Source organism: Pelophylax lessonae, assembly GCF_965119305.1.
Source record: "Pelophylax lessonae genome assembly, chromosome: 9".
NCBI lineage: Eukaryota > Metazoa > Chordata > Amphibia > Anura > Ranidae > Pelophylax > Pelophylax lessonae.
In genome coordinates, this window is record NC_138776.1 from 115,941,770 (window position 1) to 115,960,576 (window position 18,807).

Genomic DNA, 18,807 nt, shown 5'->3' on the forward strand with positions numbered 1-18,807 from the left:
GACAAGCACTTTAACAAAGACTTAAAGGTTTTTGGTTATTACAGTAGTGTTTGGCGGTGCTGGCAGCTAAAGTATTTACTTTCTTCTTTGTAAGGACACACATTTTTTAGCAGTGTTATTGTTAAAAAGAAAACCAATACCTTGGGTATGAATGATCGAAGGTGCAATATTGATATTTCAAAATGTGGCTTTGCACTACAGAATGTCTGATTTTACCATGTACAGGTGTAATGAACCTTCTTTCTAGGCATATCACAGAAGTCTGCTATGTGAAGTGGACAAATAAAGAGTCCATTAATATTCCATGTCTTCATGGGTTGTTGCCTCTAAGCAGACGTATTGGTTGTGTTCTTGTATGCTGACTATATAAATAACTACTCTGTGTGAAAGTGACGGGGACAAATTGGAGGAGATTTATTAAAACTGGAGCATGCAAAATCTGGTGTAGCTCTGCATTGAAACTAATTAGCTTCCAGGTTTTTCTGTCAAAGCTTAATTGAACAAGCTGAAGTAAGAAGCTGATTGGTTACCATGCACGGCTGGACCAGATTTGGAGTGCTCCAGTTTTAGTAAATCTCCCCCATTATGTCTGAAAATTCAGTGAGGTCTGTTTAGCATAGAAAAAGTGAAAAACTAAATTCACATTGCTTTTAAAATATATCTAACATCGTAACTTTTGCGTAGCGTACCTTTAAAACTCTTCTCCTAGCACGTCTGATGTAAAGTATGTGTATAATAAGTTGTTTCTTTTTTTCCCTACAGTGATAACTGCTTCAGGATGTATGTAGTCAGACAAAAAAGTGGATCAAAACAATCACTTTGAAGTAAGTTATATTGTTATAATCCTCTCTTTCATGTACATGTGCAAATTTGTTATTTATCCACTTCAGCCCCGGAAGGTTTTACCCCCTTAATGACCAGACCATTTTTTGCGATTCGGCACTGCGTTGCTTTAACTGACAATTGCGCGGTCGTGTGACGCTGTACCCAAATACAATTGATGTCATTGTTTTCCCACAAAAAGATCTTTTTTTTTTTTTTGGTGGTATTTGATCACCTCTGTGATTTTTTCCTTTTTTACGCTATACACAAAAGAGAGCGTCAATTATGAAAAAACACCAATATTTTCTACGTTCTGCTATAAAACATTCCCAATAAAAAAAATCTAATTTTTTATCAGTTTAGGTCAATTTGTATTCTGCTGCATATTTTTGGTAAAAAAAATCCCAAAAAGCGAATAATTGGTTTGCGCAAAAGTTTACAAACTACGGGATGGATTTATGGACTTTACTTTTTTCATAGTTTTTTTTTTTTTTTAGTAATGGCGGCGATCAGGACTGCGACATTGCGGTGGACAAATCTGACACTAAGTGACACTTTTTGGGGACCAGTGACATTAATACAGTGATTAGTACTTAATAATATGCACTGTTACTGTCTAAATGACACTGGCAGGGAAGGAGTTAACACTGGGGGGTGATCAAGGGGTTAAATGCGTTCCCTATTTGTGCTTTCTAACTGTGGGGGGGTGGATTGAACAGAGGCAGAGATAGATCGGTGATTCAGTTTAGCTGAATCACACAATCTTTCCCTGCCTCTCTGACAGGAGAGCCGTCTTGCATTGTTTACATACCAGACAGCTCTCCTGTGAGTATTGCCAAAGATCGCGGGAGGCTGGCGGCGATCGAGCCCGCTCTTTCTGCGGTCTGCCTCCTGCAGTGTCTAATCACCGCGGGAGCGCGGCTCCGGCGGTGTGCGAATCGCCAAAACCGCGTACACATAATCATGTAGATCCACGTGATTATGAGCAGCCGAGCCGCAGTAAATCTACGTGGGGAGCTCGGCAAATTGGTTAAGAATTAGGGACCCATTTACATCAGATTAGTTTAGGCTGCACTTCCTCAATGCAGTTCCAACACATAGACAAGGTGAAAAGCTTTGTTCTCAATCATGTCAGTTTACACTACTGCGCTGAAAAAAAGTACAGCATGTGCTATTTTTTACAGAACAACATGCTTTGACGCAATCCGCTGCATTTTGCCGCTCTGCAGCTAATAGAAATAACCCAAATGTTACTTTGTGAAATTCTAATAAAGTTTGCACATAAAAGAATAAACGGTGTGATACGATGCTCTCAGTTCATCGGCACTGCTGCCTTCCAGCGCGCACCAGTGCCAGTGCGGTGTTACATTGTGGTTGTGTGAATAGACACTAATGCTTTCTTTTTCTTTTTCCCCCCAAAAGAAAAAAACAACATTTGTCTGATCTGATATTTCTGTGCACATTGTATTTTTTATTTTTCTTAAAGGTTTTATTTAGCATCGAGGTGTTTTTCTTTTTCTGTTCGACTAAACCTTCCGTTATCTGACCGGCGTGATGACGCTACTGTGACGGTTGGAGAACTATGTGCAGCCATTTGTGTGCACAGCAGACTAGACTCTGTTTAATCTAAGTGCTTTAAGCTCCTTATGTCTCAAGGTGTTTTAAAATATATAATCTTCTTTAGTTAGCCTCTCAATGTCTGCTAATAGTATACTATGTCAGGGGAAAGGGTCGTAATGCTGCAAGATGTAGGTCTATTGAGGTTATTGTATTCTATTTATTTTATATGTTTGTGTGTCAGATATTTGAATTTTCAATTGTGCATATTTGGATATGAACATATGTTTAGGGGAATTTATCAAAACTGGAGCAGCTGTACATGACAACCAACCAGCTTTTATCTTTCATTTTCAAAGCTCAAATGAACAAGCTGAAGTTAGAAGCTGATTGGTTACCATGCGCAGCTACTCCATATTCTGTCTGCTTCAATTTGGGTAATTTCCCCACATTGTTTTTTTATTGTGACTAGGCTGTTATAAAGAGCCATGGTCATTGTGAATGGTGTGGTAGCTGTATCAATTGTTTTATTGTATCAATTATTAGCTATTAATCACTGTCATTTAAAGTGTTACTAAACCCAGGACCCTGCATTCACTATATCTGGTCTCTCAGAGAACATGGAAATGCAATCATTTTAATAAATATAGACTGCTAATTACCTTTCTCTTCTGTACATCGATGGACACAGAGCTCCATAAATCACTGGGTTATATTGTCTCCTCCAGGAGTAGGAGTAGGCAGAACAAAAACACCTGGCTATGCACATGGGCCTTCCCCAGCTTGGTATATAACCCCCCCCCCCTCTCTACTCTAGGTAATCAGTTTTAATCTGTCTAGTATGGAGCAAGGACCTAGATCCCTGGTCCTAGCAATTTTTTCATGGGGATGCCAAAGCTCTTCCTCTTCCTTCTCAGTTTCCTCTTCCTGTGCCCAGGACATATGAACAGGGATGGCGTCCATGATGATGCTGGGTTTGAATTCTCTGTGCTCCTCCAGCCGGTAGGGTGAGTCCTTGGGGGACCCTGTTATTTCTCTCTCTGCTGATAGGTACCCTGAGCCTTGAGGGGATCCTTTAGTGGTGCCAAAAGATTGTTTTTGTACTTTAAGGTCTTTCTTTCCTTATGGAGCCTCAGGGTCACATCTCCCCCACTGACCCCTTCGTGGAGGTGGCAGGTCCTTCGGAGCCCCAGCTTCCCATGGTTGCACTGACAGTGTTCCTGCAGTCCTTAGTGTCCCAGGTGGAAGTGGCGTGTGGGCAAAGGCCCAGGAGGAAGCGTCCCCCGCCTTCCCCTGCTTAGTCTGTCTCATCTGATTCTGAGCCTGATGCCGCCGTGGATGTGGCCTATCCAGGGGGGCTTAATATCACACCCCCAGATCCATCCGATAGTGAGGATGATTCCTCCATGGTCGCAGTGAATTAAAAAGCCCTGGTAGACGCACTGATCGCTGCAGTGCATGAGACTTTAAAAAAGGAAGATGGGGCTGATGTTGCCACGGATGTGGCTGTGTTGTTTGGTACGCATAAGTCACCTCACACTCCAAAGGTGTTTCCTTATGTGCCTTATTTTGGCAGGTTTTCCTGTAAGGAATGGGAACAGCCAAAATTATCGTTTGTGGTCCCCAAACGTTTTGCTGCACGTTACCCTTTTGAGGAGTCTCTTTTAAACTAGCCTCTAAGAAAGCTCTCATTGATCTGCCCTTTCAAGATGATCACCTGTTTGTGGCTACCCTGGATGACATCATTAAGGGTCTCACGGGGGGGGGGGGGGGAGAGTACCTTCCTGCCACAGTCAAGGAAAGGGAAGGAGCCTCATTGCAGACGGGGGCCCTCCTTCTCAGCCCATAGAAAATTATTTTGTGCTCCTGTGACAGAGAATTAGGGAAATAGATCTTTCAAATCTTTCCCGGGAGGTTCCAAGCAACCTTGCTCTGATAAGCCTAGAGCTAGCTTCTCCGGGCCCGCAGACAAAACCCCTTTGGCATGGAATGGGGGACATCTTCGCTGGTTTCTGGCCCTGGGGACCTCTTGAGCGTCGAGGAGGTCCACAAAATGTTTCTTTTAGGGGTACAGTAAACCCCCCTCCATTGCGGGGGTTACGTTCCGGACCCAGCCGCGAAAAGTGAAATTCCGCGAAATAGAAAAACCCTATTAAAATGCATTGTAGGCATGTTTTTTTACTGTCACTGTACGTGTAAAAGCATTTCAAGGTCTTTTAACACACTTTTAAAACAATAGAAACTCATTTAAACACATAAAAGATACTAAGAGACAGAGCAAGAGCTGTGAAAAACACAAAAATATTTCATTTTTAATGATTTATATAGTAAAATAACATTACAAAAAAAAACGCGAATTACCGGGACCGCAAAAACTGAACCGCGATGGAGCGGGGGATTACTGTACCCAGAAAAGGGGACAAAGTTTGTTCCTCTTAGGTTTTTTAGGTCCAGAGTTTAATTCCTGTAAAGTTTCAGGTTATGTCTGAACTACCTAAGGTCCCCCCTACCCTGTCCAGGGAATTGAATGACCTAGGTCTGATTCTAATTCTGACCAGGGGGGGTCCTTCCTCTGGACAAACTTCGGGAACCACAGGCTGTGATTCTCCGGCTGCTGTCACACAGATAGTTCTCTCTCCCAATTTGCATACATGTTCTGAGTCTGGTGGTATCCACCTTCAAGACAGTTTTCAAGACAGTTTTGTTTGCACAGTGCTACATGCAGCTCCTTTAGCAGGTTTAGCTCCACAGGAGGATACCGAAGTTCGTGGCGAGATCATGGGTTCCTCTGGCAAACGCTGCAGGCGTCCAAGGGCCGTGGTAAGGCCAGTATTATCCTTGGCTCAGGCTTCTTCCGCAGTTCCTGCGAGAATTCAAGAGCGAGGATCTTCCACTCATCCTGGTCGCCGTAAACTTCCCTTGGGGGCTTCCTTTCAGAGAAGACCAGTTGTCCCAAGGGCTGATCTACCATCCTGCTTTACAGTGGCTGGTTTTAATGGCTTAGCTATTGAAAACCAGGTACTGAGGGATAGCGGTTTGTCTGGATCAGTGATCCCTACTATGGTGAAGGCACAGAAGTCGTCTTCCAGCAAAATATAACATTGTCTGTTGAAAGCGTACATTTCTTGGTGTGAGTTGATTGGCGCTCATCCTTGATCCTTTTCTGTGGCTCGGGGCTTTGATCAGAAGTTGGCCTTGAGTACCATCAAGGGCCAGGTGTCTGCCCTGGTAATCTTCTTTCAGTGACCCTCTAGCCACGCACTCTTTAGTTCGTACCTTAATTCAAGGGGTTCGACATGTGGCTCCACCTGTACGGTCTCTTTTGCCGCCATGGGATTTAAATTAATACTTTAAATTCTCCAGAAACCTCCATTTGAGAATATTTGGGAGATTCCCTTGTCTACGTTATCCCAGAAGGTGACATTCTTGGTGGCTATTACCTCGGCCTGCAGGGTATTGGAATTGGTGGCATTATCCTGTCGCAGTTCTGATTTGGTGGTCCATAGGTATAAACTGGTTCTTTGTTCCTGTCCACCATTCCTGCCCAAAGTCTCTGACCTCCATTTGAATGAGGACAGTGTATTGCCTTCCTTGTGTCCCAAGCCGGCTCATCATACTGCACTGGCTGTCATATCAGGATGCAGGACCCCTGCCCCCCTGTCTGGACCGTGCCGTTTGGTCCTGTGCTGATCACATGCATCCTCCTAAGGAAAAAAAAGCTCTCTAGCAATACACACCAAACTGAGCATGTGTAGCCTTACTCCAGTAACTCTGTCTAATATGGACATGTTATGGGGACAATGTAAAAAGGGGAGGGTCCAGGACCAAATAGTCTTTTTTTCACAATGTAGAGGATTAACACCTTAGGTTCCACTGTGAGTATAACAAGCATGCTTTACTGCAAAAACAGACTGATTTTACTGTTGTGGGTTTAGTAACACTTTAACTGTGATCAGCTGACAAAGTATCATTGCCTGTAGTGTTGTATTACCTGTTTCTTTGGCTGGTAACACACTGGCAACTCTCTTGCTGACGATGTTTCATAATTGGCAGCTACAGGCTCACTAAGCCAGGCCAAACACAGTACAAATTTCTTTGCTGCAATGGAAAGAAATTCATATTCCCCCATCAACACAGACAGTGTTGACAGGGGAATCAGTAATTGTCTTTTACCAGAGGGGGGCAGGGGAAGCCGTCCCTGCCAGGAGAAGACCGTGATTATTGCTAGCAACTATAGTAGCTGCTAGTAATAAAGCACAAGAGAATCCAGCAGGCTGCTTGTACCTAAGCTGATCGATCGGTTAACTTGGTATATTTAGTCTGCCTATTAACAATCTCAAATTAATATCTCGAACGGTTCCTGCTGAACCAGCCACGATTCAAACCGTGTATGGCCAGTCTTAGAAACTGCCTGTTTGTCTTTTAGGCAATCCTGCAGCTAGTGACAAGTTGTCTAATGCCTTACAGTGCAACCATGGGCAAGATAAGCCAATATTCTACTAGCATCAACACTACAGAGTGCCCCATGTTACATGGTTTATTGACTTGTTGATCCTGTCAGGAGGTCTGTTAACCTTTTACTTCCTTTTCTTAGGGTGGCAATATGGTTTGTTCTGCTGTAAAAATGCACAGCAGTGTTGTCATCTTGTAGATAGTATAGTCATAGATGGGCTTTTAGTTTAAGATGGTTTAAGATGGATTATAAGTAAGAGATAACATTTTTTTTTTTTTTTAAGATTTAAAGTGTGTGTATAGTGAAAACTTTTTATTTTGAGTGGCGCGCGAGATTACAATCCCTGTAAATTTTATTCTGCTGTCTGTATCCTTGCTATGGAAATTCACTCTTTCTTTTTGTTGTGGTAATTAAAGAGTCACCAGAACAGGAAAAAATGGGAACGTTTTCAGTGGGTGTTCTAGTGACAGCTGTCTAAGAGGAGAATTCGTTTCATATTGTAGATGTTTCCTCTGACTTCCTGTTCCATCTTTATCTCTTTAGTGGGACACGGACCACAACAAATAAGCTGATGGGGGTTATAATCCTTCCCTACTATACCTAAATCATAGCTTCCAACTGTCCCTGATTTTGAGGGACTGTCTCTGATTTGGAACAAAGTCCCTCTGTCCCTCCTTCCTCCTCATTTGTCCCTCATTTTGGTCCAATCAATATAGTTGTATATAAAATGCACTTTTTATCTTTCTAAAATAGTTTCAGTGCCAAACCTTTTATCCAATTTCTAAATTGCTGTATTCGTAAATCTCAAAAGCCAGTTAAAAGGAATAACCATGGCTAAAAAGCACTTGTAGTTCTAACTAATTTTTTTTCATATATAATTCTTCTCTAGAAGGTGTGGAAGGGTGTGTGTCCTTTGCCTACATACATGTAATAAAATTTGTCCCTCATTCCCATCTCAAAAATTTAGGAGGTATACCTAAATTATTAATAAAAAAAAAAGTTTGGGGTATACATACACTTAAATTAACATTGATAAATGCTGTGTTTTTTTTTAAGCACCTCAGTCAATGTTTTATGGTTTGTTGCAACCCCTGTAATTCTTACTTTCGCTGGACAGCTTGGCTTGTATGTTAAAAAAGAAAAATATAAAGGTCTGTGTAATAAAAATTAAGTCGTATATAGGGGCGTAACTACATGGGTTGCAGAGGTTGCAATTGCAACCGGGCCCCATGCTCCAGGGGGCCTGTGGCGGCTCCCCTGTACACCTGGATAGGAGGGGCAGCAGGGGGGGCAGCATGTAGAGAAATCACTGTCCTCCCTTTTCCTCCTGTAGCTGCAGGAGGAAAATGGAGGAGATTGGTTCCTCTGTATGCTGCCCCCGCCATTCCTCCTATCCAGTTCACTTGTGTTCTGCTGTCTCTGGGCCCCTGTGTGCTCCTCTGGTCCACCCCCCTCCTCACTACCGTGCTCCCCCCCCCCACTGTGCTCCCTCCTCTCTCCTGCCGGCTGCTGCAGGGGAGATTTGTCACAATAGAGAACCAGGAAGGGGTCAGTAAATATGTAATTTACCAGCTCCTTCCTTTTCTGAATGGACAGAGTCATAGTCAGTGACATTGTAAAAAAATAAAATGAAATGATAAAAAATAATACAATTAAAATACCAAAAAATAAAAACTACCGACACCAGTGGGTGAATTTCCAGGATCGCAAAGGTCACATTTGCAACCGGGCCCTGGCATTCCACCCCCGTGGGGAGGCCCCAAGATGGCAGGAAGGGGGCCCACTGCAGAACTTGTGAAAAGGTCCCACTGCGGGACCGTAATAAAGGGCCCCGCAACGAGAGTAAAGGGCCCCAAGATCAAAAGGGGGGCCCTTCATGGTTTCTTGCACCGGGGCCCTGAAGGTTCTAGTTACGCCTCTGGTCGTATACATCATATACTATATGCCTTCATTACAGGTATTAACCCTCACACAGTAACACAAATCAGGTATTTTTCGATATGGTGGTATTTTCAATTTCCTCTTACAGTCCGCTTGTCAAATCATGCAAGATCTGACCGTCAAACCTTCATTCTGATAAAGTACCGCTGTACAAGGTAGCATGTGTGCGCTGGGTAATTATGCATGCTTATCCCTGTGGGGGAATTAACCACTTAGCGACAGCCCCACATACATTTACTACGGCAGGGCGACCACTCTGCGCCAGATCACATATCTAGTACATGATTTGATACTTCCAGGTCTGGGGCGCGCATTGCCAGCGGCCCGCTCTCGCTGTGATCACACACAGTGGGAGCCACACACTACACAGCACACATGTAAACAAGGCAGATTGTCGTTCTGTCAGTGGGGAAGGCTTTGATCCTGTGTTTCTGCAAAGCAGGAACGCGGATCTTTGCCTTTCCCTAGTCAAAGCACCTCCCCCACAGTGAGTAAGCACAACCTAGGCACACAGTTAAACATTAAATCGCCCCTGATAACCCCTTCCCTGCAGATGTCAGTACAGTAACAGTGCATATGTTTAGCACTGATCACTGTAATAATGTCATTGGTCCCCAAAAAAAGAGTCAGGTGTCCAATTTGTCATCCGCAATATCATGTTTCGCTATAAGTTGCTGACCGCTGCCATTACTAGTAAAAAAAATAAAATATCCCATAGTTTGTAGACGCTATAACTTTTGCTCAAACCAATAAATACCTGCTTATTGGGATTTTTTTTACCAAAAATATGTAGCAGAATACATATTGGCCTAAATTTTTGAAGACATTTTTTTAATCTGGTTTGGTTGGTTTTTCAATTTTTTTTATTGAATGTTTTATAGCAGACCATAAAAAAATCTTGTCTGTCTTGTCCTGTTTCGCAAAAAACGGCCTGGTCAGGAAGGGGGGTTAACCTTCCGGAGATCAAGTGGTTAAGGAGAACGCACTGATCACATCCCCATTAACAGCTTCATATGACGAGAAGCAGTAGTGTTCAACTGGGGAAAATTAATCCCAGCTTATTTTCTAGAAGCTGTCTTTCTCTTTAGAAATAGTTGATGATACCCTGCAAATTGTTAAAATGGAAGTACAGCCTAATACATCAAATCTTCCCCTGCAATCAATAATTTAAGCTGAGTTTAGCCTTGTGTCAAAATAAAAATAGAAAAATCCCAGTTTTTCTACCTTTATTTTGCAGTATTCAGTGCTGTTGCATAACTTCAACCCTTCTTCCTGCTGAGTCCAAGAGCAGCAAGTGGGTGTGGTTACTGAAAGCTAGTGACATCACTTCCAGGGAGGGGCACTGACCCTGTGTAGCCAGTGGGCGTATACAGGATGGGAGGAGCTGATCATAGGTTCCGCCCAGTGTTCTCTCATCAATAAGGATGCATTGAACATCCTAATTCATGAGAAAGGTTCACATATACATTATAGCTGTGCTGGGCTTTGAATGAAGACTACCATAGGAGAAAGAAGCTGTACGGGTTTTGAAAAGGTACCTGCCCTCGTTTGATGCAACTTTTGATGCGACTTTGATCCAGAGTGTAAATTTGGATCAAAGCTGCACTCCAAAGTGGTTTTATTTCCACTAATGCTACTCCAAAGTTGTGCAACTTTGAGTGCAGCTTTGATCCAACTTTACACTCTCTGGATCAAAGTTGCCTCAAAGTAGTGCAGGCACCTTTTTCAAAGTCTCTGATTTTCAAAGCCGCAAAGATAGGAACAGGTGCCATTGAAATAACATGCTTCCAAAGCCTACCCTCTTCCTCTCTCTCAGGAGAAGCTGCTAAAAACGAGGCTATGAAGACAGGAGGAGATTATGTTCTGTAAAGGATAGGAGGGGTGAGGGTGGGTCTGGGCAGGTCTAAGCATGCCTGTCTAAGATAGACTGACAACCTTTTTTCAGGAAGTGAGACAGCTTAGCAAATTCAGACAAAGGGAGATAGCGTAGTCAGTGAAGAACAGGAAGAAGCTGATTGTCTAGCTTAGATGAGACTTTCTAAGCCACACAAGAAGCTAGCCAGAAAATGAATAATATCAAAGATAAAGATAATTGACATACTATTAATAGGAAAAAATAAATTTTTGACTGGAGTAAGCCTTTAAATATTTAATTAAAATATGTAGCCATGTCTTACTAGGACCTTTGTAGCCGAGGCTTCTCTGCCTATTTTTTTCATCAGATTACTACTGTAGGTGACCACAGTTCTTCTCTATATAGCTAAAAATTGCTAATGTACCATGATCATTAGGTGGTGCATTGGGCAGCATGAGTAACTAATGAAGCTGACCATTATAAGGCGTCAAATGCCGGTCATACAACCAGACCAGATAAGTTTCAATTCATGTATGGGCAGGGTGTTTGTATAGGGGTCAATCCGATCAACTTCTGTACAACCACCCTGCCCATACATGGATTGAAATTCTCCCGATCGACTTCTCTAAAACTGCCCTGTAGGATTTTTGCCGCTTGCTCACTATAGCCGGCAGCACTGATCAATGTATTCTGACAGCCAAGAAGTCTCCCCACTATCAGAATACTATAGTCAGAAGGGGGGATTCCACCTCGAAACCGAGTCATTTTTCTTTTTGTTAAAGGAAAAAAACAGATTCATGTATGGGCTGCTTTAGACTTTTCATTGACTTAAATGTAATGGTTCTTGCTAGTAAAACCACTATGGAGATCGATTCTGTGACACTTCTCCTTTTGTCAAGGGGCAGAGAGCAATGTCTGTTGTATTGTGCCTAAGAGGAAACAAAATCAGTTAAAACATATCTCGTCCTAAGGTTTATGATATCTCTGACCGTAAAGGAGTTAAGTCATTATAAAAGCTGTCTCATTGTATATGGTTATATGGTGGTGTAGGTGTATTGTGTTGTAAGAATTTTAAATAATATTTCCATTGAATTTAAAACCTCTATTTAAATACATTCAAACTATATAGTCTTCTTACCCTTGCTCTTTCACTAGTTCCTCCCTGCAGTTCATGCTTGTGGCTGACCTGGAAACTGTTAGGAAGTGAGTAATTCATTTTAGGACATGTGAATGCTTTTCTAACCTCGTCCAATACAGAATTCCCTGGAACCCAGCCCTGCTAGCCACCAAGGAGCTCCCATCCAGTCTGTTCTTGAGTTTTTTTTTTTTTGCTAACATCTGCAAATGTGTGGAAGTTGCATGTATGGTGTGTCTGTATTGATCAGGGCTAATCTATGATGGAACCTCTAGCAGTATTATGGCACTAAATACATGGAGAGTTTACAGTGTGTCTCCTGTTGATAAGTGCCGGTTCACACTAGGTCGCTCCGACTTCGGGGGCGACCTGTGAAGTCGCGTGCACCGCGACTTCGGCGCGACTTGCACGGACTTCATATAATGAATGTCTATGCAAGTCGCTCCGAGGTCGCCCCGAAGTAGTACAGGACCCTTTTTCTAAGTCAGAGCTACTTGTGTCGCTCCTATTAGAACGGGACCTGTAGCACTGCATGGACCGCGACGGTTGTGTGAATGCGGGCTAAGAGTCAGACTTTACAACACAGAGGCCTTGATGCAGCATGCAACTTCCACCTATTTTTAAAAATTTGAATTCAGATTGTGATTTCTACAAATAAAACCTTGACTCTCTCCCATATTCACAAAGGTTGCACTTAGGAGTCAGCAAACACAATTCAAACCTATATGCCACCACACGCCTTTCTCTCCTAAACTGATCTCTATTCTCTACTCTAAAATGCATAATTCCAACCACCATACTAGTCACACTTACATCTTCAGCCTTCCCATACTGGTCTGTGCTTTCGTTGCAGCACAACGCTCTGCGACTTTTTTCATAGTTGATGGACTTGTCCTGTGCTTACACAGTTTTGGACCAAGGTCTTGAAGTTCATACATTCATTGTTCAATCACCCTTTCCCCAAAGACCCTTGGTATCTCTTATTACACCTTAAACCCCCTGATTTTACTAAAACCCAATTCAAATTGGTGACTTACATTTTGTTAGCAGCAAAACAGACTATCCCCAAAGCCTGGAAGAAACACTTTCTTTCCTTTTGAGGAGGTTCGTTAGTGGATCAAGATGTTCTTTGTTAATGAGCAATTGACCAGTATCCTGCTGGACAAGCAAAACAAATTCTCCCGGATTTGAACCCCGTGGATACATCTGGTCTATCCATTACAGTCCATGATGTGCTATACTTGACTGTGTAATAACCCAGTTTTGGGATGCTGGTCTTGGGCATCCCCGACGCTCGCTCCTTCCCCTTCACTCCACCTCTTTCCCATCTCCCTACTGTGATCATCTTTCTTTCCGTTTACTCAGAATTTGTTTTAAGCTGCCTATTGTTTCATGGCCTTCAACAAAGTTACCTGGCTCATGGTTACCTACTCTGACTTGCATGCTTCAAGTTTCTTAATAATATTCTATTCATACTGTTGGATGTTACATCCTCGGCAGCTACGCTCTAGCTGTCTAACACCTTCTTGGCAATTACAAAAAGTCTTCTTATGCCATGTTATGTACTTTAACCACTTCCCCTAGGTGGACGTCCTATGATGTCCTGGACTTTGTGTGGAAAATCTGAATGATAGCTGTAGGCATCATTTAGATATGATGATTTTTACATGTAGGAAAGGAATGCCAGAATTGGCTTGGGCTGGAAGCGGTTAAAATATTTTAAATAAAAATAAATTAAATAATTATTACATTTTTTAAATAAAAATCTACTGAAAGTCAAATGTGAGCAGATTGTATTGTATGCTTATTAAATTACTCCTTCACTGACACCACAAGATGGGTATGTGGCATCCATTTATTTTCCGTCCTTAATGTCCTAAATCACTTCTATGATAGCTCTGTCTATAGCAGCCTTCTCAGTACTGTTCTGTAAAGCTCTTGGGTTCCTCCAGATGCTGCTAGGGTTCCCATGAACATTAGGCGAGGAGGATTGATCTCTTACCAGAGAGTACCTGCATAGCTCAAGCACCAAAGGAACTCGGCAGTGTGGAACTAGTGGAGCCTCTATTTTTGTCTTTCAGGTAAGTACCATATACCAATTTTCAGCTGTCTGTGGTGTGGGGTATCTTTTCACTGTAGCCCAATGTAATCTGCCTTTGTTCCCACAGATCATCAATATTAGGGGGCATTGAACTGACTACAAATGTGAGGGGCAGTCCACCAGCATAAACATCACTACAATTTTTAATATCTGCACTTCTCTTTGGCCAATATTCTTATCAGCTCTATTGATTATTAAAGAAATACATTTTTTTGTTTAGAGATGGGTATTATTAAAATAAAGATACGCGCACACAGGGTAAATGCTGAGTATGCTGCATTCTTTATTATTTTATTTATTATTAAATTCACAGCTTACTGATCACACTAAAGCACAGTGAGCTGTAAATTTAATCATCTTTAGGGCCCATGGGCTTTCCGATCAGGTCGGCCTGTCATTTTTTCACGTGGACCGGATTAGACCCTTTCATTCCTATGAAGCGGATACTTACACCTGCCACTATCCGATCTGATCTTGCCCACAAAATCCAGACAGATGGCGGTCAGTGGAGCACACAGGACCTGTCATCTGCCTGCTTAGCAGGGATCAGCGGAGCGATCCCCTGATGAGCAAGCGGAATCCGTATAACGGAGGTACCCGTGTGAAAGGGGCCTTACAACGGGTTCTTCCATGGTAAAAAGGCTGTTAAAATCTGGAAAGGCCCTAAATCATGATGCCAGGTTGCCAATGCTGGGCTCTAACTTCTCTTTTAATTAGGACATAGCTGAATGTGGCCCATTCTAGCCTTACCATTGCAATTGGTCCAAAAGACGTGAATAAAGTTGTATGTTTATAGAAACCTAAAACTGCTTGGAAAAGTGTACCATCTGCAAATGCTAAGGCTGGCCAAAGACTGAGCAAAAATCGCTCTATTCCCTCCCCCTGAGCCATTGTGTTAACCTGGGGGGGCAGAGGGAGCTGTCCTGGCTGGGAGAACACAGTGATTTTTGCTAGCGGCCTATAACAGCCGCTAGCAATAATCACATGGAAAATCTGACAGGCTGGTTGTACCCAAGATGATTAAACAATCATTTGAGTTACATTCAGCCTGCGCATTCATGGTTCGAATCTTGACCGGTTTTCGCTGCGGCCTAACACTCTGGCTGCCACACTAATCCACTGTCTTCAGTGCCTTAAGGCAGTGGTCCTCAGGGCCCACTAACAGGCCAGATTTTAAGTATTACCTTGGGGAGGTGCAGACTAGAGTACTGCAATCACTGAGCAGCAAATTATATCACTTGGGATGTATTTCAGTTATCTTGCAAACCTGGCCTGTTAGTGGGCCCTGTAGGCCAGGGTTGAGGATCACTGCCTTAAGGCACCTAGAACAGGAATGCAGATCAGGAGTTCTGACTTTATTCTGACTTTTAAAATGTCTTGCTTGTTCCAGGTCCCTGACATAGAATTTATGGAAGTGCAGGGTAGCTAGACAACAGGACAAGTATTCTTAGAATACTAGCAATGGTAGCCCCCATATTTCTCTCACTACATGTTTCCCTTTAAATGAAATGCCATTTATTGACCTTCCTAATCCACCCATTCTATTGCCAGGATCAATGTTTTGGGTGGTCATAAATTCTGACCTGTTATATGAATATAAGTTGGTTGTGACATCTTAGAGCACCAAGGTTAATGGGTGGATAGCACAGCACCATCTTATAGTTACTCTAACTACACTCTATTTTCCGACACTTACACTATACCTGAAGTTCTGCAGCTCTCAGTGTTTAGCATTTACTTTTGTTAACCATAGAAAGGTTCACAGAGATTAGAAGAGTTCCTTGATGAGAACATGCAGACTACAAATCTCTGTGGGAATGTTTATGTTGGGCATGGGGCAGTTTGGTGCTAAATTCTAGAATAGGAACATCGTACAGATCCCCTGTTAGTTGTTGGGGGCCGGAGTTGATCATGGCAACTGATGATGGTCTCAACACTTTTTCTGTTTATGTATCACTAGCTAAAAAAAAATCCAAGTAAACTGCTGATTCATATTGTCTTGCAGTAAAGACTAGAAAGGTATTTCGTTTTTATTTATTGACCTTTTAATGCTATTTGCATTGTCTCATATGGCATTTAATTTGATGCTATTTGCTGCTGGGGTAATAGGCCATACAAGCACATTCTTACTGTAAAGGGAGAAGCACCACCCTTTGACGTCTATATTGGTTAGGACTATATGTCAGTCTTAACAACAAAATATGTCATTTAGAAGCCAGCAACTTAAAAAAAGTTTTCTTCTAATTTTTCAAACACGTTTGGCAACAATTTCCTAAAATAACTGACAATGTGGCTGTGGTTGTCACATTAAAGTAGCTGAAAAAGTCAGTCATCATTTGTGAAAAGAAAGTGTTTCAAATCTGCTATGCTAGCTGTAACCTGGTCAACTTCTGCTTTCTCTGTGGGTTCAGATAGTCAATAGGGTTGATTTGCTAAGGCAAATAGTCTGTGCACTGTAAGTGCAGTTGCTCTATATCTGGGGGAAAGCTCTGCTAATTTCTATCGTCCAATCATGTGCATGCAAAAATGCTGTTTTTTTTGTTTTGTTTTTTCCTTGCATATTCCCCTCACATCTAGAGTAACAACACTTGCAATGCACAGACCATTTTCCTTTAGTAAATCAACCCCATTGTGTTTTTTTTTTTTTTTGCCTTGGTATGCCAGGCTTATGAGCTTTTATTTCTGTAGTAAATACACATGCCTCAGTTATTTTACTACCATGTTGAAGGTCCTTGAGCATCATAAGATTACTGCAAGAGTGGGTCCAAAAAATGGAACCCCCTTTGAACCCTCCATGCTGGTCCTCCCATTTCTTGGAAATGTCTGTCTATGTGAAGCATTGCTCTCCCTTATTTGTACTTTTTGACTTAGGGAGGGCTCGAGAGGAGCTGTGTCATGTACATAAGAGACTGAAATGACGAGGTTGGCCTCTCATATCTACAGCCCAGGCCCAACTGAAGGTAGAACAGACGGTACCGAGGAACACAAGCACGGCAGGTGTTGCTGATAGAACTTTGCAGTAGGAGATGCAGGCTGAATCAGTCTGGCAGGGTATCAGGTCAGGAGCGGTAACTGTATAGGATGAGCCAGCTGAGTTTAAAAGGGCATTCCGCATACACCCTAGGTTCTGGGCATGAGACTTGTCAAAGTTTCCAGCAGACTGAAGACAGGAACATGCTGTGATAAATGAAGCTGATATGGTTGACGGTCACAGCAGGTATTTGGAGATAACATTGAGCCAAATCTGAGCCAGAAGCAAAGTCACAGGTCTAGCCCAGGTCAGCAGCAGGCAGGCAGCATATTACAGAGGCATAGGCAGAAGCGTGATCAAGGGCGAAACCAAGGTCAGGAACATGTAGGCAGAAGAGCAATCAGGATCTGAGATCAGATCCGTAGCAAGCCGAGTCAGCAACAGAGGTCAGACACAGGATAGAAGCAGAAAAAATACTCTTGGGCATAAGTGTGGTAGCCACAGCCTTTACATGAGTGGTGGTCTACTTCTCGGGGGATATGGTTTCTGGCCTTGCTGCCCTCTAGGACTGGGGGTGTCCTCAAAGTCACTAAAGAAACCAAAAGAAAAAAGGGTGCACCAGCCTAGTGCATTATCCCAGATAAATTGGTTTTGTCTAAAAAAGATTAAAACTACTCAGAAACATGTAGATAGAAATACGCTTAAACAGGCCATTATTTCACAGCTATACATTCCTGAAACCGGCAGTCTCCAGGTCATAGGGGAGACCATGCAGGAGCCCCTGCTGCTGACGCGTTTCACAGGTTTACCTTGTTCCCCAGAGCTTAACAGCAGAGGCTCCTTCAGCTCAATATATACATGTACAAATGTCATTAATTGCATCTTCTGAGAACCTGGACTGCCTCCCTGTAGTGGGAGTGGTTAATCACTGTAATATTGGGGACCAGCCCAGAGACAAAAGATATATAACAAATACATAATGGCTTTAGAACAATCTGTGTGTTTGTATCTCAAGACCTCACTACAATACTATTAAGTGAATGGATAGTGAACACAGATGTACCGGAATTATTTATACTGTATTCTTTGTACTTATACTTTAACCAATTGCTGCTGCAAACTATTGGCCAGTCAATCAGGGCTAAATGAGCTAGAATGTCATTTTTTATACATTCATAAAAAAGTAAGTAAATACCTTTGCCTTTATTAGATTCCTGTGACTTATTGTATGCAACTGGTCTCGGCATCCAGGCAACTCATGCCGCAATGCTATTTCCGGGGGGGAACTCAGCCAGAAATGCGTTCCAGCCATCATTTCTGGCCTGCCACTAGAATCTCTGACTCCTCATCGTCGCCTCTAGATGTCATCGCCAGAGGCTTTGTAGTATACGTCGCCCATCTTTGTGTGGATTTCCACTAGAGGCCAAAGGCATAAACTTTTAATGTACAGGATAGAAGTAGGACCACTGGGCCAGCTGAAGACCAATCAGCACAGAACATAGTCATGAGCCTCCTTTAAAAAGCCCATCTGGCGCCAACGAGAATTGTGCACACATGCCTGGTCACCATTCTGTGGGAAACAGCATGCGCATATCTGCGCACCAAATGTCTCACAGATATTCCCTGACAAGCTGTGGATGGCCGGACAGTAAAACAAGTGGATATTTTAGATTGTTAGCTCCTTAAAAGCAAGGACTGATGTGAATGTACAATATGTAAAGCACTGCATAAGCTTTGTAAATATCTGTAAATAATAATGTATCTTATGGTACCTGCACCTCTATGCATGTGTAGGCCTGTTTTGTCTTTTGTTCCCCACTATTAATATACAATATAATTGACCAAATAAATTAGATGCAGATGAGGAAAATACAATATATTTGCATAATGAGATTTCTAGTAAAACTAGATTCATACACTTTGTACAAGTCTGATTCCTGAGATTGGATAATATGACACTTGCGACATTGTG

General features: G+C 42.5%; 1 protein-coding gene across 3 annotated transcripts in view; it reads left to right on the plus strand.

Annotated features, from left to right (window-relative positions):
• SGMS1 (sphingomyelin synthase 1) overlaps positions 1-18,807 on the plus strand; it is a 364,196-nt gene that overhangs the window by 126,080 nt on the left and 219,309 nt on the right. For all 3 annotated transcript variants that reach the window (XM_082268258.1, XM_082268259.1, XM_082268260.1), the window contains exon 2: positions 763-824. The gene's annotated coding sequence lies outside the window, so the exon portion shown is untranslated. The remainder of the gene's footprint in view (positions 1-762; positions 825-18,807) is intronic.